Source organism: Cuculus canorus, chromosome 7 (assembly GCF_017976375.1).
Source record: "Cuculus canorus isolate bCucCan1 chromosome 7, bCucCan1.pri, whole genome shotgun sequence".
NCBI lineage: Eukaryota > Metazoa > Chordata > Aves > Cuculiformes > Cuculidae > Cuculus > Cuculus canorus.
Genome location: NC_071407.1, coordinates 31,340,139 through 31,365,892, shown reverse-complemented (window position 1 = coordinate 31,365,892; position 25,754 = coordinate 31,340,139). Strand labels below are relative to the sequence as shown.

The window sequence follows — 25,754 nt, the reverse complement described above, 5'->3', positions numbered from 1 at the left end:
CCTGGGTACTATGTGTCTGGTAAATTTTTCAAGAACTGATCATTAGCAATGTTTTGTATATTTTATTTTCTTGTTTTCACTGTATATAGAGTTGTCATTTTTAATTCATTGCCCACTGGAATTTTATGAAGGAAAACTTGCATTCTCTTTAAAATAATATGAGCACGTTGGCACAGATTTTAATAGATGCATGCTATGCTGCAGGTAAAATTTTCCAATTCTAATACAAGTACGTGAGAAACAAGGCAACATGGACCACGCCGAGAAAGCACAACTGTTACAGAGAGAAGAAACTTGCTCTTCAAGTGGCAGGAGGAGTAGCACATTGATAGTTTAGAGAAAAAGTCCCAATTCTTCCATGTAGATAATACGGCGATTGCCGTTTCTGAAGTGCATCGCTACTTCTGGCCCCTGCCATGAGATCAGAGAATTTGAGCTCAGCAAATTGGAGATTTTGTTGGCACAAAAACCTGAACATTCAAGTTGAATCCTGATTTATGGGGATGGGGGTAACATAATCTTCTTACTTTAAAAGTGCATAGTAGAATGAAGTGACTTAGCCTAATGTAGCTGTTTTCCTATTAGATTTCTAAAACAAGATTAAATAAAATAACTGTGTCCATGCACGGAGCTTCTTTTCATTATGGCTTGAGAATTATTCTGCTGAAGAAACTCCCATACTATAATACAGTGTCACAATTTAATACAGTGCCCATTGTTAGCACATTCTTTTTTTTTTTTGTTTACTATGCCACTATGACATCACAACACTGACTTTTTTTTTTTCCCATATTACATCATATAGAAGTTGGTTTGCCCTTTGCAGCTGTGCCTCCCAAGTTGCAGGTGAGTCCCTGAAGTGGACTTACCCTGTAGCGCTAAAGGAGATCAGCCCTTCAGTAGTGCCATGATAAACTTCCCATTCGTTATTCTCTATAAAATCATCTCTGTTTTCTAGCTATTTTTTCCATGTTTAAGGAGGAGGTACTTCTACTGCAAATTTGCCCCTTCAAATCAGGTTTAAAACAAGATACTCACAAGTCTCTGAAGCCTGTTGTAACGCGAAGCTTTCTCCTTTCCTCTGCTTTCTTCACCCACTTGGTCAACAAAGAAATAGAGTTCCATGGAAGCATGAAGCACACCAACCCCAACATCTTTTCACGGCATGCAAGACCAGAGGCAAGGTCTGCTGATGAATCCCATGTCTATAAAGCTCAGAAGCTGGTGGGACTCGATTATATCTTCCTCCTTTTGATCAAAACCTCATAACTATAAATCTCGGTCTTCTCCCAGGGCAAAGAGCTGCTTGTGGAGAGCAAGGATTCCTACCAGTTCTGTAAAAATGAGCTCAGAAGCATACTGACACGAGTAAGTTGATTAGTGGCCACCACTGAATTTGAAAACCAATTTAGAAACCATTTTCTCCTTCTCCACACAGCAAGTGAGAGTGCAGCCTGGCCTGGAGATGTCAGTGCCCAAAGCACTCCCAAAGTGCAACACCAACCTGTTCTTATCATATTCCATCCAAACGTCTTTCCAATATAAAGAATCCAACATTTGCATCTCACAGTGTCACAAAAGAAAAGCGACCACAACTTCACGCGGAGCATTTCGTGACTTTACTTGAAATCACAAGTGTTTTCGCTATGATGCTCATTGATCATGAGACCAAGCACTTAAAGTATTGCAACAAAACATACTGACTGACAGCTCCAGTGCCTCTCAAGAAACATACAGAGCAGAACAATATGGACATTTTGCTGAAAACTGTGCATGTTAAATGACAGCATATTTATCTGCTTTTGTTCACCCTTTGAAAACATGTTTTATTCCGACTAAAGAAGACGGATAGGCAGAATAAGTTATTTGGTAACTAAGCCAGATATCAGAGGACAAGGAAATATTTGACATCTTAGCAGTAATTTTTAATCAGAAAACCTGCACAAAAAAGAAACGAATACATAATAAAATGATTCCACAGGAGAAAAATGTATGACTTCAGCCTTACCCATAACATTACAAATGGATTTTGTCAGCTTGCAGTCTTACAAGGCTCGTTGATAGTAAATTAAATTTGGTCAGTTTATAAAGGTATTGCTTTCATGTTTCTCTCATAAGATCTTACATTCCTCCGAGGTTTGGAATCACCTTGCTTCTCCTAGCTTGTCTTCTGTCTTCTATTCTTCATTACACAACAGATGACCTATCAGATATTCTTCCTCTACTCCAACAGATTTCCCGTTGCCAACCTTCAATGAGAATAAAGCCTGCAGCCCTTTTTATCTTCATTCCACTGCTGTTTCCATCATTTTTTTTTTTTCCTAAAGATCATTTGCCGGCTTTGCTTTCTCAGTTTTACCCAGTGGAACAAGCAGTGTCTTCTGAACTGACAATTCTGACTTTTTGCTGCTTGTGATTTTTCTAAAGCATGACAACTACTTGCATGAAGACATGGTAAACCTTTTCAGATAAGGAACTCAAAAAAAGGACAGCCTTTCAAAGAACAGCAGTAGTTACTGCAGAATGAAACAAGTCTCCTATGTATTAATTTAATTCAGTCGTACCTTTTCCATGGCAAGAACAATTAGAATCATGACATTCTAACACATTATGTTAATTATTTCTTAAAATAAAAAGTATATTATTACATAAAACAAAAAAAAATGCAGCAATATAAAAAAATCTTACCAATCTTCGGTGTATTTTATCCTATTTGGGAAACATAAACAGAAATAAATAGGAAATTAATCACTGCTACTCTGTTGCAAGCAGAGGCACATCTGGGGCAATATTTTTTTTTAAATTTCCACTGATATATCTCATCTTCGACTTTGCAAATTAATTGTTGGTTTATGAGTAGGTATAGGAGGGCATAGTTGGATGCAATGTCTGTTATGGCTGTTGTGTATATTTGATAATCAAGGATAAAAAGGCCGACAAAGTGCCAGCAGCATGTTCAAGCTCCCGGTCAGATACAGGAATGGGTGAAGCTGCAGAAGTGAAATGAATCCACCCCCATACACTGTCTTTTCTCTTGCAGAATACATTTCCTCCTCACTACCCTCAGCTTCCACACAGGCTAAAATGGAGAGGCAACCAATGCTTCTGCACGTAGCATGGAAGAATACACTTGCGTTTGCTATTCTTCTAGCAGAGTTCTGAGATTTTCCCTCTCTTTCTCCTCAATTTTTAAACAGCAGTGAAACTCTCTGAACCAACTCTCTGCCCCATCATGGCTTGGCATTATAGCAGCAGGACATAGTGTCTGTTCTTCAGAAGAACAACCCAAATTAAGAATTAAAAAAATATCACTGCTTTCTGAATAGAAGAGAAAGCTTCTTGAGCACATGCCTCGGAATTGCCGCTTTAAAGATCTTGGTGTGACTAATTTGTGAGTAATGAGGCCAGGAGTGGAGCAGGGACGCGGAGGAAATATGCTCGAGCTGACACCACAGAGTTGCCGAAGCCAACAGCTGAGTGTTCCGGTGAGACAAGAGAGGCTTACAGTAATACATGAAATAAATGAGCAGCCATCAAGTCCACGAGTTAGCCTGGATGCTCAGATCAAGTACCTCCTGCGCAGGCAATGAGCTGTGCTGGAGCTCAGATGTGGGCGACAAAGGCCAATCTAGAGGAAACTCAGGAGATGTTCATGGAGAGAGGAATGCTGCAAGGAGATACTCAAGTTTGCAGTCTGAGGATTGTAAAAGAATGATGAATGGTGACCACAGAGACAGTGTTTGTTTTGCAAAATCCTTAATATAGTTCATAGAAGTTTGAGGGGAAAAGCTGGATTCCTATTTAGAGCAAAAGGCATTATCCGTGCCTTTACCTCTGCTTTTCAGAGGGAGCTTTCATCAATATTCCACCTCAGAGAAATGCTATTAAGACATATAGTAGTGAGGACAGCAACTGCTCTAAATGCAGCTGAGGAGAATAAGTCAATAGATCCTTACATACAGAAACTGAACTATTTTATCCTTCTTCCATAATGGATAGGGAGAGCAGCTATCAGGTTATATTATCTTATTGTAAATGTGAATGAAGGCTAATAGCCTTTTCCAGCACTAAATTAAAAGGAGGATTAAATCAATATATGCTAGAAGATGAATCTAGTGTCCATTTCCTTGAACTGAGAGAAAAAAATTAATGTGATAATGCATGAGAATCCCTACACTAACATTGCTAGCATGTATACAGAGTTTTCACTCAGCACTAGCAAGAGAACGAGGGTCTTCTGACCTGTGAAGTCAGACCTGTGACTGACCTGTAAAGTCAGAAATGAGACTTGACGTAAAATGCATAGTAAAAAGAAATGAGAACTGTGAATTCAGCTACTTACCAATGACTTTTGTTGAGCAGCATCTGTCAACTCATTTGCTTCTAGATTGGAAGCACCACAAAACAGATCCTTTAAAATCATCTATTATCATATCTGCTATTGTTTGTTCATGCTGGCAGCATCTCCATGTAAGTGATGGTCCTGTAACAATTCCAAATTGGCTTTAGCAGTTATTTTGCTAAACTAAAAGGCAGCAATCAGAAATACATCACCTGCTCTCCTCTGAATTTCCTAGGGCCAAGAAAGACAGTTTAGAGGTGAAAGAGCATAAAATATGACTCAATCACACCTCAGCTCCTCATGGAGCATCTTCTTAATGCCGTCAGCACGATTCATCAGTTTTAATATTAGAGAGAAGTAAACCAAAATTGCAAAATGGTGTTATTGCAACTGCTGTTATGTTTTCAGTAGTACTGATTAATTTCACAAGCTTTTTAGCAAAGTAGCAACTTCCTCACTGAGGTAATGTGCAAGGGAAATAGAGGTAAGTGAGATGGTCATTGACGTTATTAATGTATTGATCGGATAAAGAGCCTGGATTCTGTTTCCAGCTCTGTCACAGACTTTGGAAGTGACCTTGAGTTTCTCACTTTCTTCATCCCATTTCCCTGCCTTTACAATTAAGACAATAATAATTCCTTACTCCCCATTTTTGTGCTGTGATGGCCAACACAGATAATCTTTTGATAATATGTAAAGTGCCTTTCTTGAACCCTCTTTGTTACGATATAATACAGATATAACCTTTTCCTGCACTGAAAGATAGTTTTCCTCAAAAAAATAAAAAATAAAAGAGAAAAAAAAAGAAAAACACTGAAAAATCTGTATGGGTAAGGCTCAGAAGTTCCTGAGTATTTCAAGTAGTCTTACCACATAGTTATATTATTGGTATCAGTAAGAGTCAGACAATAACTGAGGAATCTCTGGAGGTGGTCTAATCCACTCAAAGCAATAGATCAAAGCTTTTATTCCCAGATAATAAAACCGCACAATACATTTCCTGGTTAATCTGGGATATAGCCCAGAATGGCTGATGACAGGGCAATCCTGCAGCACACCAATAAGAAGCCTTTTTTCTCAGGGAAATTAAGGCCAGTCATAATTCTGTCAACAATTTTCAGCTTTGTCTCAATCCTGTCTCAGCAACCTCCACTCATCCTTTAACTAAATCCCAGGACTCATGAGACTTTCTAGAAATTTTTGCTTTTCTTCTTCTTCCCCTTCACTCATCACTTTCCTCCTTTGCCCTCTCCATCTTCTTCAGAACATCCTACAATGGACCTCCTACTTCTCCTGATGTTGAGGCTAATGGCTGAACAGCTTGTCTATGTAGACAGTTTAATGTCCATTTTTATACAATTAACTCTCTGATTCACCTCTCTGGTCAAAATTTGTCTCTTTGCATTCAGCCTTGCCTTACACTCTCTCTTTGATGCCTTTTCCTGAATGTCTCCATGTAAATTCAAATTTAAAATGACCAAAAATTGGACTGCTGATCTTTCCTCTAAGACACCCTGTTTCCCAAATCCACTCTTAGTCGTGTCAATACTTTCATATTTTCTGTCATTCAGAATTGTACATGAAGCAAGAGTTCATCGGTGATGGCATCCTACCTTCAACGTTTTAGCCAATTAATCGTGACTAGAATGACAGAAATATGAAGATAACGAGTACCTATGCTAATATGTATCCCATGTTATCTTAATACAGACACATAGCCTTATACTGGATGTGCTAAATCTAAAATATGAAAATAAAATCAAGGAACTGTTAGAAATTCCGTCTAAATTCTCCAGAAAAAAAAAATGCAAGTATTTAAAAGAAAGGTTTAAAAAAGGTCCCTAATTAGAAGATGTTAATAAATATGTTAATAAGATGAAACATAAGAGTTTGTATGTTAGATTTGAACTTACAGAAAGGCAGTGCATTCACAATACCCAGATGTACGTATATAATGCTTTCCCAGCCCCAGTAAGATCTGACAGAGGAAATAATTTCCATGTTATATTATAAGTGAGAGTGAAACTCCTGCAAATTTATACACCTTATAGCAACAGGGACACAATCAGGGTCACATGTACGCTTCCACCACACTAAATTAACACAAATACTGTTAACCAGAACCTGCCTGGTTATACTGGTTTGCAGGGAGCAGTATCAGTACAGCTCGGGTACAGACCTCACCGGACAGCTTAGCGCCGTGTCGATCAACAGAGCATCTGTTCACGCACCACAGGATCTCAGCAGTCAGCATGTTCTTCCCTGATCCATGCCCATGCGGTGTTGTCAGACAGAGAGAGGGGAATGAAAAAACTAATAAATCAGTGAAGTGCAGGAGAGGGAGTATCAGACAAAAGGAGACCAAAATATAGCTATTTCCAAGGGAGGAATTTGGTGGAAGGACTCTCAGGAAAGATTGTAGCCTCTGAAGTCCTACCATAATCCTCCAATATGCAACAACAGAGGTGTTCCAGGTTCCTAGTGCAGGATAAAGAGCAGAAATTCTTGTTAAAACTTTCATTTAAATATATCTTTTCTAAATCCCCAATACTCTAATATCTCCAAGGTTTTATGTTCTCCTTTTGACTTGCTACAACAGTTTTTGAAGCATAATAATTACTGACTTAGACTGCCAGACTCTGTCATGTGGAGAAGCTACAAGCCTCTCCTCCTGCTGCAAGACTGTCATCTTGTTGCACCTCACACATGCCTTCTGGCTGTAGATGCTTTCAAGATCCCCCAAAGGTTTCTCTGCTCTGTCAGAAAATAAGTGAGCATCTTGTTTCTGTGCAAGATGTTGTTTTCTACCTTTTTTTTTTTTTTTTTTAAATTTCAAGTTCTGGAACAAACTACGGTGTTGTCATGAAATGGAAAAAGCATATACTCTGCTGTCTGCCAGGTCTTGCAGCTGTTTGTGGAGCATCAACTCAAGTTGTCCTGGTTGAGTTGCACTTTGGTTCAGAGAAGAGCGTTCAAAGTTCGTGACAAGCATGAAATCACTAACAGCAGCTTTGCAGACATTGTTTCAGTCCTGCATAGCTCAGACAAATTAATGTCTCATACAACCTGGGCTGGCTCATTTAACTCAATGTGAACATATCTTGAAACTCTGGATGATCCTGGATAAAAATAAAATAAACCTTCCTAGTTAATCCAAAAGAAAACTGAGAGTAGAGCTGAACGACCTTTTCCAAAGACTGATTTGTGTTTCCAGCAGTGTGGCCAGTGCAAATAAAAGCAAGGTATGGCGTGTTTTTTACAAAAAGAGATCGTACTCCAGCATTGTCTGTGGCTAAATAATCAAGATGCCCATCGAGGTGAGTCAGTCCCTATGATTTGCTGGGTTCAGATGAAGGTGAAATTTCCTACATCCAACATGAATAATCTGTCCATATCGCTATTTTTGGCCCCTCGTACCCTGAGGACAAATTTCACCCTGAAATTGAGACATTCCTTGACATAGGAGTCTTATCAAAATTAGAAGTTTGAGCTTTTCTTGCAGCTGAGGCTTTACCAGGGCAAAAAGAAAAAAGCAGCAAAACCAATGCAGAAATAAGAAGTCAAGTCACAGCCAGCCCACAGCAGAGGCTGTGCCATGCTCTCAGAGGCAGGAAGGGTTTTGCCTCTTCACAACAGGGTCCGCTGGAGCTGGACTGAAGCAATGACCATTTACCAGGTGCATAATTTGTTATCTTTCCATAAATCAAAAAATATAAGCAGAAAATCTGTGGCATCATTCAAAACTTTTAAAAAGCAATTAGGTAAACACCTTTAGAACCTATAGGAGGTCAATCATCAAAGCAAACCAAATCAAACCAAAACAACAACAACAAAAACCCAATCAAAATCAAAGTAAAGGGACCTCTCAACCCTGAGGCAACATTGCATTGTGTCAGTGAGAGATGTGCCTTGCAGCCTTTTAGCAGCAACTTACTTTACACCTATTTTTGGTGAATTCTGCGTTAAAAGGAATGGCTTCACACCTTGATGAAGCCTTGCCCACAGCAGCCCCAGGTCTTGCCTCATCCCCCTGGCTCTGCAGACAGGCAGCACAAACTTGCCTGGGACAGGTTGATGCCAGCATTGCCTGGAGTGGAGGACAAGTCACCCTCCATCCTCCTCAGCTTCTCCCTGCAGGTTCATCCCCTCCAACCTGTCCTGGCAGAGGAGCGTGGTTGTGGCAGGACTGCATCTTCCAAGGCAGGCGCTTACTTTTGTCTTACTTTGTCAGCATCCTGCAGTGCTATCAGGCTCTTAAGAGCTGAAGCTTAAAATCAAGCACCTCCTCTGTGTGCTGAAGAAACCCTTCTATTTGGTTGCATGAGGGTTGCTGCTCGTGGCAGTATGCCCTGGAGTGGGTACGCTGTTCTACAAGAGCAGCGTATAAATACACGCTTGCAGTTTATTCCATATTGAAGCACTTTGATTTACTTAGGAAATAAAGTGTCTTCTCTTGCTCCATTCAAATGTTATATACAGATTTAATCACAAGCCCCGTGATACTTAGTGTTATTCACAAAGCTGTGCTTTTGTACATCTCGGTTTCCTTTTTTTTGCCTTCTTTAAAAAGCCATAAGGTTAAAAAAAATAGAAGCCAAATACAGGGATGCCAATGACATTTTTCTTTTTACATGCTAATTCTTCAGGCAAATGAGAAAATAACATGATCTGGGGGACTCACCTCAGTTCCTGAATGCTTGGAATTGCTTGTGCATGATGAGACAAGGCTCCATCACTGGTATATAGCACATTATAAAGAACTGGATATCACAAGTGACTGGGCAATTCAGTAACAAAAAGTTACACAGTTTGCTGAGGGATTGGGAACAGGTAAAACAAGCATGAAGGAAACAGAAGCAAGGTCCTGGATCCAATTTAGGTGAAGAAAGGGGTCCTCTGAAAGAAATCATAGCCTAGGAAAAGAAGTAAAGAGAAAAGAGGAGAAAAAAGAGAAGGTTGAAACAAAGCTTTGAAAGGGCCACACATTTATAAAGGGGCCACAAATTTATAAAAGTTATTTGAACCACCAAAGCTTTGTCAAGACTGAACTGTCAAGACTTTTTGAGGTACCAAATCAATTATTCAGCTTCCCTGGACTCCATCACACCCCCATGATCCCTCCATTTCCTCTCCAGCCCTTCCTCACTGATTGCGCCTCAAAACAAATTTATCAGTCCCCAGGTAAGGAAACTGGTTTTCAGCTTCCTCCTTGCTAGCAGGTTTCCATGAGTTAGCACGGAGAGACCTTCGGAGCGGGTCCAAGGTTGGGAAGCAGAGCCGTGCTGGAAGGCAGCACTGAGAGTGAGGAGGCAGCAGAAGGAAAAGCAGGTGCAGCGGCTGAACTAAAATCTGTTCAGCCTTCTCTGCTTTAGCACATGCAATATATTTAACAGAGATTGTACTTACTGCCTCTGTTGTTCCTAGAGCCATACAATTTGTGTGTATATATATACACACACACACATTCTGAAAGCATGTGGGATAATTTATGCAAAAGACAGTATCAGAAAAAGTTCTCACATGCATTGGAGTAGAGATGTTGGCAAAATTCCTCCATCAGTCCCACTTCTGACTGGTACATACCACTTTCTGAGATGAACGTGCTGTTGTTAATTATTCAGCAGATAAAGAGATAAAAGCAATAGCAAGTCTTGGCTGTTCTTTTCAGAAACAACTTTGGGTGTGTTTCTCTTTTCTGGGTGTTGTCTCTAATCATCTGATCAAGCTTACCTGATGGCTTGGGGTCCTTCTTAAGTAATTCAACATCAACACCTTCTAGGTGATTTGAATAAACATCTTCTTCAGTGCTATCAAAAGTTCTTGATGCTTGGAAACTGTACTGACCACATCCTGTCCTAGCCTATCTTCTGACCTCGGATAATTACTAATTTTCTTTATAAATATTGTGATTGAATACTCACTTAAATAGGCTATACCTCTGAGCTCTCATTTTCTGCTGCATTCAGCCACTGGGATTACAGTTTCTGAAAGCGTCCTTGGCCGTTATTTGCACTGAGGTCCCTGAAAACTTCTCCTCCCCTTCTTTTTCACATGTCATTTACATTTTAGGGTTTTTTGGTGCTTCATTCTGCCATGGAAAAAAACTTTCAGAAGCATTTTTTAAGGTTATTGTGTCAGTTTTGCTGCTGTTCTAACAGCCACAGCCACACAGCAAGGCATCCGTGGCTCTCTGCACGTTAGTCAGTGAGCCTTGTTGGAGGGGGAATCCTTTAATTCTATTTTCCAATGAGTTTGCCAGCACCGACTGCATTTCAGACAGCCTAATTGCTATTTGGCAGCCTCTCACATCAGCAAAGAAATGCTTGAGAGCAGAGGCAGGAGCAAGTAGCTCCTCTCTGTGCTCTCTCCTTGACTGCACTGGAGGCTGGTGAGAAGCAGCAAGGTGGACAGCAAGGCAATTCCAACAGCAGGTTACGATAGAGAGGTGAAATAACTGTTACGCAGATCAAGGACTAAAATGCAGGAGTAGCCTTCAAATTTAACTACAAGTAGCATGCAGAAGGTACCTATTATTTTAAGCAGTTTAGTCTTTCTTGAACGTCTTGTGATAGCCAGAATTTGTAGTGAAATTCAGCCCTGCTTTAATTAGCATTTCATTTATCTATATATTTGTTTCTCCATGCTTCATTCTTACTGCCAAATGCCTGTTCCTAGCCCAGTAATAATAACCACAGCAGGAGGGAAAAAAAAAATAGAGATTTATCATATGTACCTTGTGGACACTATTTTTCCCAGTACAGTTTTGTAACCTGACACACACTGCCTTTACACAGCTATGGCAACCATCACTCTCACAATTTCGGGGAAGAGTGCACCTGGATTTCCTAGTTTGCAGGGTTGTGTTTATCAGAGAGAAATGGGTGCTTATATTTCTGTCAAAATCAAACCCAGCATCACGCTGAGAATGGTTGGAGCCAGAGAGAGAAGAACCCATTACCAAAAGGGAGTCTTTGGGAATTACCCCTCTGCTGTCCGAGTTTTGCCAGGTTGAGTTGTTAGTGCCCAGGTGTACATCACCCTCAGCTGTCTTGTGGTGAGCTGTAGCTGAGCTTTGATGCACGAACACAGTCAGTGATAAGTTATTACAGAGCCTCTCAGCAAAAGCATTATAGGAAAAAAATACTGGTTTGTCTGTAAATATGTCAAAGAACCAGAGCAGATACCAGACTTGGGCTGTGATGGTTTATGTCTCTTCTCCGTCGTTCCTGGGACCACGGACAGACCTCATGGCAAAAAAAAAAAACCTGATACAGAACAGAGGGAAAAGGCATAGTGGAAAACATCCACTCTTGCAAAGGTGTCTGCTTTGAACGTGGCCACACAATAGAACCAGGTTCAAGGTATGAAAAAAGGCAAGGCTTTAAAACTTTGCTCATATATATTCTTCAAGTGGTGTTTAATACTGCTTCTTTTGTTTGTTTTGACAATGGATCTTATCTTTTGGTAAGGGCTGTGTTCAGGACTATTATTACCCTCTATAAAAGCCTCACAGTCTTTCTTTCCACTTGTTCAGCACACCAGAGTGGCATAGCAAATTTAATCGAAGAACGCAGCTCCAGGGAGAGCCTTTGGAGACTCTCCCCTTTTTCATAATGCTGTTATCTCCCCTTCCTTGTGTTGGGGATGCATAAAAATCACAAAAAAGTCATTCTGAGTATATTCTTCCTGATAATTATTGTCAGACTCTGAGATAAGTACCCTACGTGATGTAATGTGTGTTAGACCCGGCTCTCTGAATGCAAATCCTGCAACACTTATAGACCCAAACAATGGTCGCCCTAAACACTAGGGCCTGGTATTTTGCCACAGACAAGAGAGAGCTTTGATTTTTTGTGTTTCGATAAGGCACAATCTGGGTGCCTTTATCTCAGCTGTTATATTTAAAGATGACATTCTAGCCTTGCAGCCTTGCCTATTGTTTTGACCCTGATTATCTCCAAATGTTGTTGTTTAGTCAAACTCACTGGTTTAATGAAAGGCCTGCTCCCAATTTAAGGAAAATTATTTAAATGCAGAGTAACCTATACACTGCGGTTTCAAAAAGAACTAGGCGGTTAATCAAAAGTTAATTGTATAATTCTCATGCAGATTAGGGCCTCTTGCAAATGAATCCCAGGTTGTGATTATTAAAAGAAGGGAGAGTGCTGGAGTAATGCACAAGGGTCTCCACTCTGGTAAACAATCAGCTAAGGTTTAATTTGTGGTAAACAAAGTGCTGATACACTAGGGGTCTCCAAAGGAGACAAAAAGGTGAAAATAAATTAAAAAACAACATACAGATATGATCTTTTTGTTTTTAGGCATCTTTCAAAAAACACAAGCTAAATGAATAAAAAGTAATCCATTAGTATTTCCTGGCAGCATCCTGGCAATATGCAAACGATAGCAGTTCTATAATTATTCCCCAGCCCTCGGACAGGCATCCCGATCACGCAATGTCACCACCACCTCCGAGAAATACCTCTGTGGTGCTCCCATGTAAAATAAATGGCTATAATGAACAGTTTGATTAATCACAAACTACTTTTATATATGTGGGCAAACAACCTTGGCAGAAAAGAGCATGATCTGTACACGTAATACCTATCGTTGAATGTATCTGCAGAAGCAAAGGAATAAACTAGTAGTGATTATTAAGTTTAAAAAAAGGGGCATTGTTCAAGCCGATCTTTAAAGCCTTTTATATTGAAGTGGTGAAAGTTACACCGAGTTTTTTTCACTAGTTTATAGCTACTTATGATGAGAAGCAAGAGTGATGCGAATGCAGTTAGAGAAAGGGCATATGTGACCGCTAAGCCCACTGCTGTCACGTGGGATAATAAGAACCAGTAATACTTGTCCGTCAGCTCAGAATTAGTCTATCGGTAGCTTATTTATTTACTAATGACAACATGCTTGGTCCTGTAAAAATCAGACAACAGCAGCATCTCTGGCAAAGACACAACTGCTGTTAAGAACTTCTTCATTGTCTGCAGACCAGCTAACCAGTCACCACCACAAACCACACAGAAACAGGGATGCTTCTGGAATAGTTTGGCATTTTAAAGCAGGCTGTCATTGACAATCACACAGCTAACTCCTAGCTTTTCAAATCACAGCTCACGGACCAGCCCTGCACTGCCCCGCACAGCTGCCCACGGCAGCTCCATCCCAGGATCTGGGTGTTTGGTACTTACCTTCTTGCTTTTCACTTTGTACAGAGAATCTGAGTCAATTTTTCTCTACAGCGAAAAGACTTATTTTTAGCTTTAAATTAAGAATAGGATCCTCACGTAGATATGGGTGATTTAAGCGAAAACTTGATAGCTGGCCACCCTCAGGCAGACTGAGCAGTATCCTAGAAGAAGAAAAGAGGCTTATATATATTTGAAGAATTATATTTATATACACACAGGCAAACAAATATAAATATATATGCATCTATCCATGTGTATGTGTATATATGTACGTATTAAACTATAATAATAATTCAAGGTGTCCTGCACAAAGCCGATTTCCAGGGAGAAACGGCACCGCTGTGACAGAGGTCACTATCAGATCCAAAACAAAGACATGAGCAAAACACACTGAAGTTTTACCAGAATTCAGCTCAGTTTCTGAATTTGGGAAATTAAATATGGAAACAGGGATGTAAACAGGGACTAACTGCAAGAATCTATCATTCTACTTTCAGTAAAAAAATGCTATCATCAACTACAGTTTCAAGAAGAAATGGATACTACACATTTCTACATACTCAGAAATGTAAAAAATCATTATAATCTGTAATGTATCTGTATTTAACAGTAACCATTGCAATATTTTAAAGAGATTACTCATATAATAAATAGCCACCAAGGATAGCAAGCCTACAGTAACTTGTGTTGTAGCCTTCAACTGGAGATGAAGGGAATGCTATTTGATAGTAATTAGTAATTAAAGGCAAACATGTTTATTTGCGACTACATTTAAAAAGATCACATTTGTCTCCAAAGGGAGTTTTATTTCTTTTTTCTTTATTATTGTTTCCTATATTTTATTTCAAACAAGTAGGAGGGAAACCATTGCTTTACAAATAAAAGCCTACGATACCTTAATTGCCCATTACTAAACTTAAAAAAAAAATTTGGTGCCATATATATGTATCATTATAATTATGATAATTTTCCAGGGAGATGAAGTCTGTCTGAAAACATTTCAGAGCTCCACTGAACTATTAGCATGTGTACGTATGGGTACTCTTGCAGTACACGACAATTAAATAACTGCATCAGAAATCTGCTGTGCTGTGTCCTTTTCGTGGAGTTTGTTTTGCAATGACCTCTGCGAACACATCTGCAACTCGCCTGCAACTATCTGCCCTCTTATTGGGGTTTTACTCTCTGTTCATAAGAGCAGAAGCAAACGAGATCCTTTGTAAAACGCCCAGAACCTGGAGCCATGATCCCAGCTCCAGGGGCAGCAGCAGCAGACAGGAGCCCTGGGGCTGTGCCAGGCGGTAGTTTTAAAAGACCAGAGAACATATATATCATTCACAAACTGTGCACTGCTTCCAACATGCAACACTCCCTGCACAGAGTTTGTAATTACAGTTTCTTTTAAGAGGAACAGCAGAGACTGACCTCTGTCTCAAGATGCAGGTAAGGGTAACGTTGGCTTCTCACATACTTCAATCAGGCCATCACAGATATCCAGTAAACCTTACATCAGAGAAAGACATTTGAAATCAAATTGTTCAGTAATATGCATTTTCGATCAAAACACTGGGGAGATTTTAAAAATTTACTGCACATAAATAAAATATTTGATCTTTCTGATTCTTATTTTCCAAACCCTTACAGACACTTCATACTAATATTGACGTTAAACTTCAATATTGATATAGGAGTGATAAAACAGAACTGCGCGCTATAAATATTTTAATAGGATGCAGGGGGATGTATCCACAAAAATAAGAATTTTCCAAGTGGTCCTTAGGATCACTTCCTTGCTAGTGCGATACGCAAGTGCACAGGGGGATGTTCCAAGCCTGAAGTGACTGCAGCACTGCGTAGAGCTGCAGCAGCTCGTACGTGCCTGCAGGCACCTGGGGAACCTGTGGCCATAGCAGGGAGCAGGGCTGCAGAGCAGCAGCCACCTTCATGCAGGAGCACGGCTGCAGGCAGGGGACAGGGCAGCAGCCAAACACTGGATGCGGCTGCAGAGCAAAGAACAGCCAGGTAGAACTAGAGATGAGCCTGAAGCAGCAAAAAGGCCCATCTAGAGGTCAGCATCAGGTTTTGGGGGAACGTTAAAAGAATACCAGAATGGTATGGGTTAGAAGGGACCTCTGGAGATCATCCAGTTCAACCGCCCTGCTAAAGCAGGTTCACCTACAGCAGGTTGCACAGGAATGTCCAGATGGGTTTGGAATATCTCCAGAGAAGGAGACTCCACAACATCTCTGGGCTGCCTGTTCCAGTGCTCCATTATCCTCACCGTAAGGAATATTGAGGTGGAACTTCCTATGTTCTGGTTAGTGTTTGTTGCCCCTTGTCCTCTTGCTGGGCACTATTGAGAAGAGTGTGGTCCCTCCCATCCTCCTGACATCTCACCTTTTAGGTATTCGTAAGCATAGATGAGATCCTCTCTTGGTCTTCTCCAGGCTAAAGAGACAGAGCTCACTCAGCCTCTCCATCGAGAACTGAGATGAGTTTTACTTCGTCCAAAGTATTCATGGTAGTCTTCTGCTGTCTGTCTCCAAGTGAATCTGGAGAGATGCTCCAAGGGGTTCCTGGCTACCACATTTGGTCTGCAGCCTTCTCCTCAATGACAGTACACACAGCAGAGCCTGAGAGCAGTGAAACAAACTGCCCTGTAGACAGATGTCTCTGATGAAGTTAGGTCCCATGCAGCTGAGGCCATGGGGCTGTAATTTGTCAGGTGAGCTAAGAAATCTACAGAAATCTACTGTTCTTACTAAAGCACATTAGATGCCTGTTTAGTTACGCGAGTAAAAACAGTCTCTATGGCATGTCTTACTGTTTCTACAAGAACATTACATACTTTGGTTTTTTTCTCTTCTTTTAAGAATACTCATTTACTCACATTTAGGTCTGTTCTCTTCCACTTATGGAGGAAAACGTAAGTGATCAGAGCCAATATAAAAAAATAGCAAGTAATCTACAGAAAAAAAATATCAAATAATTAGAGCCAGGTTGCACAGGAAATAAAATATCCAGCACCAGTAAAGTATCTACAACGTGCCAGATGGCCACTAGTAAAATAAAGAACATGAGAATTAAAATATTATCTATCGGGGGAAAAAAAAAAAGATTGTGAATTTCATTGGGGGAAGACAAAACTAACCAAAATTAAATTCTTCAGTTTTGTTAGGAGCTTGTTTTACTGATCAATATCTGAGCATAAAGGCCAGGCTGCAGAGAGAGCAGCATGCCCTGGCTGGTGGGCAAATGGGTGGGGAGCTGGCTGGGGCTCTGCACCTCTGGCTGGTGAGAACACACATGCCATGGGATCCTCCTGCCTTCACATGACCAGAAACAGCTCGTTTTGAGCTACCCAGGCAGTGAGCTCAAAGCAAAAATTTCTCAAAATATGTGTTTGAATAGGACATAGCGTAAGAAATAAATAAGAACTGAAGGAAGTAATTGCGGTCTCTGTTTTGATGTATCTCCGAGGCCAGGACCAAGTCACCAGTGTCCCTTTTTTATGTGACACAACTGTACTTCAGAGCTCAGACAGCTGCTTTTCCGCAGCCGGAGCAGAGCCAAGCACACGGCCTCAGTAGCCTGTCCTCCTCATACTATGCGTTTCCAACGTTCAGCGTGAGACTCAGGTCTTCTTTCTTAGAGAATGAAGGCCGGGAGACCTTTGCAAAGGCATGCAGACACTTTTCTGGTTTCCTCACTTGGTCACATCTAAAACATCCACTTTGAGCAATGCCCAGAGTGCAAACTTTTAGATTCAGTCCAGTGACAGAAAACTATGTACAAATAAACACACTTAAAAAAATGAATTCAGGGTCCTATTTGAAACTTAAATTTGTAAAGAACTCTTCAGTCTTATGCAGTTATTTCAAGTGAAACACTAATACTTTGTTCCCCAATTAACCTTAAATAACAAAGTAAATTGAAGAGAATTCTTCTTCCATCCTACTTACAACTTGTTTTTCATAAGATGCTGGTCTGTATCCTACAGCATCTGCCAAAAGAGTTTTCTTGAAGCTCATGATCCTGAAAAAAACTGAGGTTTGCCTTCTTTGCCAGCCTTCCTATTAGTTATGGAAGTGTGTCCACGCAGTCACCGCTTCTATTCTGGAGTCCAATTAAAATGTCCATCAAATAAGTGATTGCACCCACTACCAATTAAAGAGAATGTATCATCATAAATATTTAGAGATATATATCACACTGCTGCTACTATTACATACGTTTTAAAGTGGACCTTTAAAGCATGATAGGAAAGTCAATGAACTTGGTGGTGGTGCATTGGTCATTAGCCGACTTATTCAGAGCACGTGGAAGTAAAAGCATCTTGGCCTGCTGAGGCTTTTCTGTTTGGTTTTGCTTGGCCTGTCTTGAAGTGATTAATATTTGCAGCAGTGCAGGCAAACAAATATTGAGCCAGCACTAAGCGGGACTACATAGGCAGAATTTAATTGCTAATGCCAAAGAGGGAAGCCCCAGATGGAGACAACTGAGCCGACACTTTGAAGGCTGTGGGCAAACCTCCCAAGATCATTGGATCTGCAGAGCAAAGTGGCACAGATAGATGGGGAGTTTGGGGAACCCCTAGCCTGAACTGCAGGTGGGCTCAGACCACCACTTTCAAAGCTTTGTTCCTCCCAGAGCCTCAGTAACTCTGTCCTTGAGTTTAACTGGTGGACTTTCCTTCTGTTTAACCTCAACAGAGGCCCAAGACAAACTATTTTCCTACACGTGGGACTCCTGATTCAACCAAAGTGTCTGATGGATGATGGCTACAGATAGCAAAAAACATTCACTCCAAAATCTTCCGTTTTGATGAGGAACTCCTTACTTGGTGAAAATTTTACCAACCATTTGCTGTAGATGAAAGGGATAACAGCTGAAATAAGGACAAAAACAACAACAACAAAAAATAATCTGGAGCAAATTAGGAGTATTACACTCAAATAATTACGAGGCTTGCTGCCCTGAGTCTAGGACACAGCAGTGAAGTGAGTTTCAGAGCTAGGGTCATGGAAGGTGGCCAAAAGAAAGCTAAGAAGCACATAGTACAACTAAAAATCACAACTTTGCCTTATCAGTTACCATAGGGTCATTTTTAATTCTTTGAAGCTGGTTTGAGAGTTTTGCAGTCTGTGACTTCGCATACAGGGTATCGCATACAAACATATTCAGTTCGGCAAGAAATTTCATTTGGTTTTGTTTGTATCTACATATCACTCTGAGCTGTCTGAACCAGGCAATATTACTTGTATTTCAACTAAGGCATAACTTCATTATGTGGTTAATTAAAGCTGGACAAACGAAGAGATGCTAGGCACACTCCCAATGTGAATTGGGCATATCTATAATGGAGTGAGATCATTTTCATTATTTTATATTTATGTCAGGTTTTAAGGCACTCAGGTCACCTATGCACATTCCCCTACTGTTAGCTTAAGTGCAGAAAATAAGCAGAGGCATTAATTTGGTAATTTATACTCTCCCATGCATCAGTCATAGAAACAGTCGATAGCTGTATTTGTGAACGTCAAGATCACAGAAACGTAGGTTAGACAGCAATATAAGTTAAAATTATAAAGCATGTAATGATAAATATATTGAAGATGATCCTGGTTTGAGAGTACTTTACTTCTCCCATCTATCAGATACGAGATGAGTATTTTTGCTATTGCAACAAAACTCAAAATACTTATAAGCTCACACAAAATGAATTTGACTGTATAGTTTCATGGACACTACACTTTGTGTAACAACCTACAAGGAAGTTGTATTTCATCTTTAATTCATTTAAAATAAAGTGACTGCATGACATCACTCTGACATTTCCTAAGATAGTAACAGCTAGCTGATGTCACGTATATTCTAAGTAAATATGTCAAAGTATATTACCTAATATTTTTATCTGGACAGCTATCAAATTAAGTCAACAGAAAACAAACTAGGTTGAAAGCACATATTTCCATTTTTACAGTCAGTCTCAAAAGGGAAAGAACAAATTATTTATAACACTGCAATTTTTACTTACAGGCAAGACCTTTCACTTTAGACTTTAGGAAGAAGGAAACAAGGAAAGTATTACAAGCAAGATTATTTTCGAGTCTGCACAAATTCCAATTTCATAGGTGTACACGCCAGCATTCCCAGAAGACCGTGATTCATAATTCTGTCTAGAAATTGGCTAAGTCTCACTTGTTTTAAAGTGAACAGTGTGAGATCTTGGGAAAAATACCAGATGACTTTTGGGTTGTTGTTTTCACAGAGACAGGCACTGTTTCTGTCTCTCTCTTCCCAGTCCCATCGTGAATCACACACACAAATACAGGTACCTCTTAAATTTGCATCTCACCCAAACCTAAAAGGCAAATGACAGTTACTTTGCAAGCCTAGAGAGACTCATGCAGAAGAACTTGAAACTTTGTCACTCAGCTTGCTGCAGCTTAAAAAAAAATAAATAATACATTTTCCACACTATTGATGTATTTGTCAAACGAGGCAATGGTGGCAGAGAGCAATGCCCATCCTCTGTCCTCACAAGCCTTGAGGTCCCTATCCCCACCTGTTGCACAGCAGTGAGATTCAAAGCCCAACCTAATGTGGCATGAAAAGCATTTATGGCATTTTTATTTCCATTTTATTGTTGGCTTCATGCCCGGTTTTGTTTCCAAAGAAAAAGCATCCTACAGTCCTTACGCTTTAGCATGAACATCTGATACCGTGCACAGATTGCAGCAACAGCAACAGCATAGGTGCCAGCTCAAGCTGAAATCTAACACTGATTATAACCCTCCTAACTCAGTTGCTCTTAATTTTCTCAAATTCCTGTGGGGATGAAATTTTCCGTGTTCGTTTTCTGCCTAGAGGCAAACAGTTAGCTCCTGAAAGAGTCAACAGAAGTTGTTTTGCTCTCTGCAAATGTTTACAAAAAAAGTTTGCTTTAGTTCTGCAATCCAGATACGTTCACATGCAGTTCAATGATTAGAGCATTTCTGATCATTTCTTAGATATTAATGGCTTCGAGGAGCAAATAAAGTTTGAAAGAATTTATCTTTCCAGGTTTAGAGCTCCAATTCTCACAAATTTTGTCAGAAAGTGCATTTGCAGGATTGGGTTTTCAGCTAGGATTTTGATTTAGGTCACAGCTGTGAGCATTGGTTATTCAGATATTCACTTTTATTGTTGCTTATGCTAAAATAGACAAATATTTAGGCCATTCAGATAGCTGGGAAGGAGGCGTGGGAAATACTACCACATTTACTGCAGTGTTTTGCAGGGTGAGATCAGTCTTCATTTACAACTAGACAGACCAGATTACTCGCAGTGTACTTGGTACCTTTTTCAAACCAAACCTCTTCCTCCTCTCTAGGCATTAAGAAGAGTATGGTACGTTTTGTAGAATGGATTTGTAGAGCCGTCCTTGCATTAAACACCTTTACTGACAGTTTTTGGGCAGCATCCTGCACATCAGTGGACTGTTGCTCTCCATTCCCAGAAATGGTTGTGTTCAAACAGTTTCCTTTGTAATGCGTAAGTAAAGAGGAAACAGAAAGACTGATAAAATGCTAAACTTTGCTAAGATTTTATTCCAGTAAATGCTGATGAAATGGATTTTATACTAAGAGGACATCTCCTACAAAACAGATGAAGCTTAACAGTGAAAGAGAATGGCTGATAGTTAATCAGACCAGCACAACCACAAATTTTACTTAATGGAAATACGTTTTTAACTAATGCCAAGGTGTTCACCAGATATTAAATAAGTAGAAATTGTCCAACTTTTAAATACACATTGCCAAATAAAGATAAAGAGATTTCCTGGGTACTCAAGCAAGGATAGTCACAGGGAACTGAAGTTTCAGCTATATCAAATCAAACAGCTCTAGAACTTTGACTGCTCTAATTTTCAGTTTTCTCTTTAATCACAAACAAAAGCAAAATCCTATGCAAAGCATTTAGCTGTATTTACAGTTTTAAAAAAATAGCTAGCCTGTGATCAGGAACTGCAGAGATGGCTTTTTGCACAGACCAGCATAGCCCCAGGGCGCATATTTTGCCCCATTTGAGAGCTGCACCTTACTCACCCATGATACTGAAGTAATACCACACAAGTGATACTGAGCATGATGTTTGCCTTGGTAGCAGTTCAGTTATCCCTGGTAACTCGCTGTATTTTAACTAAGTGTAAAGAACAGCTGTTGGTGCTCTCCTGATACATAAATGTTCTGACATGCTGCTGTATACTGTATCTTGTCTTATTTACCGGGATAGATCACCAGGATCTCGTTTTATACAAGGGCATGAAGACAGTACCTATGGAAACAACTCTACAGTATAATTTAATGACTGCAGTTGACCAGAGCTCACAGCCACGTGGAGGAACAGTGACAACAGCTTTGCTGTAAACATTTATTATGTTAGAAGCCAGCTACCACTTTCATCCCATGCATTCCTTCAGTGTCCCAAAGCTGCTCTGCTTTTGCTATTTTCTATGCAGTTTTGTCATAGACTGTGTGCCGTACTCTGAGATAGTCAAATTTATCTATAGGTCTTATTCCTGCATTGTCAATCTATGATTGTTTCATGTGGGAGAGTCTGAAACAAGACCTAGCTTTCGTATGCTAAGCTCAGACCAAACCATCAAGCCACTTAGTCACCGGTCCTTGCACAGCTGCCCAGTCTGGGTGCAGCAATGAATTTGATGAAATTTGGTTGTTACCTGGCATAATGGAACAAGTCAACAGTATTTTCCAACTTTACTGGGCACCCCACGTTTGTCCAGAGGTTTATAAATGTCTTTACCTCTATTGATAACCAAGGCTTTATTTAACACAGCAAAGCTCCATAAGTCATACCGGGAACCAAACTGACTTTCTGGAGGAATCTTTGCAAGCAGCCTCACTAACAAATGAAACAAGGTGATTATTTTCATCCAGCAACGGTTTTCCTTCAGTGAAAGTTACAAGATTCACATGTGGCTGACAAACACATTGTGTATAAGTTCAACAAAATGGACATTGTTCCTAATGCAATCAGAATTCAACTCTGAAATGTACACATACAATACACAGGCACACGCACAGAGTTATGAGCTTGACTGAACATAAATGCTTATTTAGAAGGCTGCTAGAAACACTAGTCTATGTTACAGGCTGCCCATGAAACAAATACCCTTATTCAGTCTTTCTGCTGTGGAATGCACTAGGTTTGTAGGTCTGGTACCAAGCCCGCTGGAAGTCAATCCACTGACTTGATATTGCTTTGAGTTAAACTCATATTGACCTAAAGCATTACCTTGTACTGTGGATTGGCCCCTGGAAACACATGTTATTTTATCCACTAACCACAGAGAAATTAATTCCTAGTTATGTATAAAATTCCAGCTCTCTCTTCCAACTTTTCCATTTCCTAGTATATTCCAGCCATTGTATTAGAGATGATGCATGGTACTAAGAGGAAGGGATCTGCTACATTAAGACAGGAACCTCAGCAAAAGCAAAGGGAAGTCCACATCTCATACCGTTTCTTTCTCTGGCTCTAAAAGTTGAGCTTTTGTGAGCAATCTTCTAGCTTCAGGGAATGGTTTTGGGCTGAGGTACGTGGAGGCTTCACTTGAGCTGAGTTGACCATGCCCCAGACTAGCCTTAGAGGATACCTGAACAGCATCACTGTAATGAAGAAACTAGAACAGGGGTTGACGACACTGTCTGTGTATTACAGCAGGAATCTGTATGCATTCCATCAGCTTTAATATAAACCTAGATACTAATTTTCACTCAGTTACTCTGAATATAATCCAGAAGTGTCGCTATCCAGTACTTACAAAACCAAGATCACAAACTATCCTCATGACAGTAAAAGGTTTTCATCAAGATCTGCTCCCATTGTTTAAAGGGATTGCTGAGGATTAATTGAAAATACTTGGTGAAGTTGAACTATGTAGTGTTTTCTTGAAACATCAACAGACTGTGTAACACTCAGGCCGCAAGTTCTAACTGTTAATACATTAAGGTAGTCAAGATGCACAGCATTTCACACACCCAGGTTCAGACCTCATCAGGTATAAATTAACAGAAACCCACCATTTGCAAGTGGAACAATACAGTCACATTGATAAGATGCCAACTTAGTTCTACAACACCATTAAAAACAAGCTTGTGTGGCAGCATTTAGTGCACAACAATATCACACACATTCTTTCGTCTCTGTTCCTTATCAAGATTTATTTCTACCTACTGTAACAGCCCTGCCAAGCATGCCTCATTATTCAAGAGTTCCCATGCACACACATTTGCAGAAAGATTAATTCCATGTAACATGAACTTACTCAATGATAATTATGTCAATATTATATTTGCAGTTCGCGCTATCTAAACTGTTCTTTAAGACATTAGACCAAGATCTTAGCAGCTTGGAGAAATCTGTTTAGACAAATCTGTCTATTTTTCTTCATTTATCTCGTCACACTGTAGAATCTCTTTCCTCCAGACTGTGCTTTACTTTCTGCCATCTCCAGACGCTGGAGTGCCACATAGAAGAGTTTGGAAGGTTAGAGCTTGCTAGGTATAGCACAAAGATTCAAGACTCAAGGAATAAGGAATCACAAAATAAGCACAAAGCATTTAATGGCAATGCCAAAGTGTAGAAGGGCAGGAAGAACAGTGAGCTGACAAAACATAAGGAGGGGAGAAATATTCCAGAGGGGGATGTTTTAATTATGCTGAGGAGAACATAGCTGGTGATAAAGCTGTCCTGTAAATGATCTCAACCTTGATTCAGCTTTTGTCTCCTGTTTCTGGGCAGCACTTTGAGCATCGTTCTCAAAGCTATGTGGTCTCTTAGTTACTTATGAAGAAGTCAACACTACCTAATCTGCATAGATGCAATACACAGGAAGAGAAAAGTCTCCATAATAGTACTTCGTTATAACAGTAAAAACTTTGACTGATCAATCATTTCACATAGCTGCACAGATCTTTAAATTGTCTGGTCTAATTCTCATTTAAGTGAAGGTGAAAATACTGTTGGGTTTTTTTCCTAAAGTGCTTTTCGGAGAATGAAACAGTTAAAACAGATTTTGAAAATCTACATTTTGTACTGACATTCATAAGAATGACAAATGCTCTTGATTTTTTTAAAGGAAGGTAACTTGTGGATAAAACAAAGTAATTGAAAATTAAGTTCTGGCCGCAGAAAGTACCACACTTCATTTTCGCTACTGCTTTTGAACAAGCACCAAAGTGCAGCTCTCTGGAGATGTGTACTCAGTATGTGCTCAGAATCAATTTGTAGTACATTGCAGTGATGGACTGGACTGGAGCAGCTACAGCCTATTGTGTCAATGTGTATTTTGGGCAGGCTTTAATCTGAAGAGCCACTCGAGTGTTGTGTAACTAAGTACATTAAACTCATTACATTTTTGATAAAATATAGTGATTCCCTAGTCACAGCAGCCACTTTTGAAAACTGTGACTTGACTGTTTAATTCCTTTTTAATAGCAAAGGATGCATAGTCTGCCCCACAGACTGGCAATATTCAAGATCATTGTCTAGAAAAAAAGCATTTTAAAGTAGAACCGTCCTCTGGAAAAGACTCTGCAGCCTGAAAATACTGCGTATGTCATCAATACTTCATTTATCCCTTGCATATCTACTTAAAAATAAATACCATAAGGAAAGTGGTATAGTTTTCAGATCTAACTAAACAAATTCATCGCATATTTGTACTTTAAAAGGTCAAATATTTGCTAATATTGACAAACAAGGAGCAATGGAAAGAGAATGATTGACTTGTGCTGAGAGAGAGAGAGAAACAGGAGAACACCAGTCATCTAACCTCATCTTCTCATCGGCTTTCCAAGACAGCAACTGGTGCCTACTTACTCTTTGGCTCCTGAATGTATGACTTCTTTTTCCTGTGATTCCACCGTCTGCACATATCCTCAAAGAAGAGCAATGGAGTTAAGAAATCTCTGCAAGCAAAATGAAGGATGTGGTTATTTTGCCAAGTCTGACAAAAACATTTCTTCCTTCCCACTTCCCCAGAGTCATCATGCTGTTCACAGAATTTACTTTTCTTCTAAGCGATCCTTTGCCCCAGGAACACAAAGAAATCACATTCATCATGAATACCCATACCCACTGTGACTGCAGTTGATAGTCTTCAACCTTTATTGACTGCTAAAAGCAAGGCTAGGGAGGGGCCACTG

At 39.9% G+C, this 25,754-nt stretch overlaps 1 long non-coding RNA gene across 1 annotated transcript; it reads right to left on the bottom strand.

The window, feature by feature from the left end:
* Positions 1-1,861: 1,861 nt before the first annotated feature.
* Positions 1,862-25,516, bottom strand: LOC128852715 (uncharacterized). Its single transcript, XR_008450715.1, has 9 exons — positions 25,429-25,516; positions 15,937-16,172; positions 14,965-15,042; positions 13,540-13,700; positions 10,264-10,430; positions 9,024-9,255; positions 6,522-6,604; positions 4,343-4,483; positions 1,862-3,694 (listed from the first exon to the last, which is right to left on the bottom strand). It is a non-coding gene; the product is annotated as an uncharacterized LOC128852715 (long non-coding RNA).
* Positions 25,517-25,754: the final 238 nt, after the last annotated feature.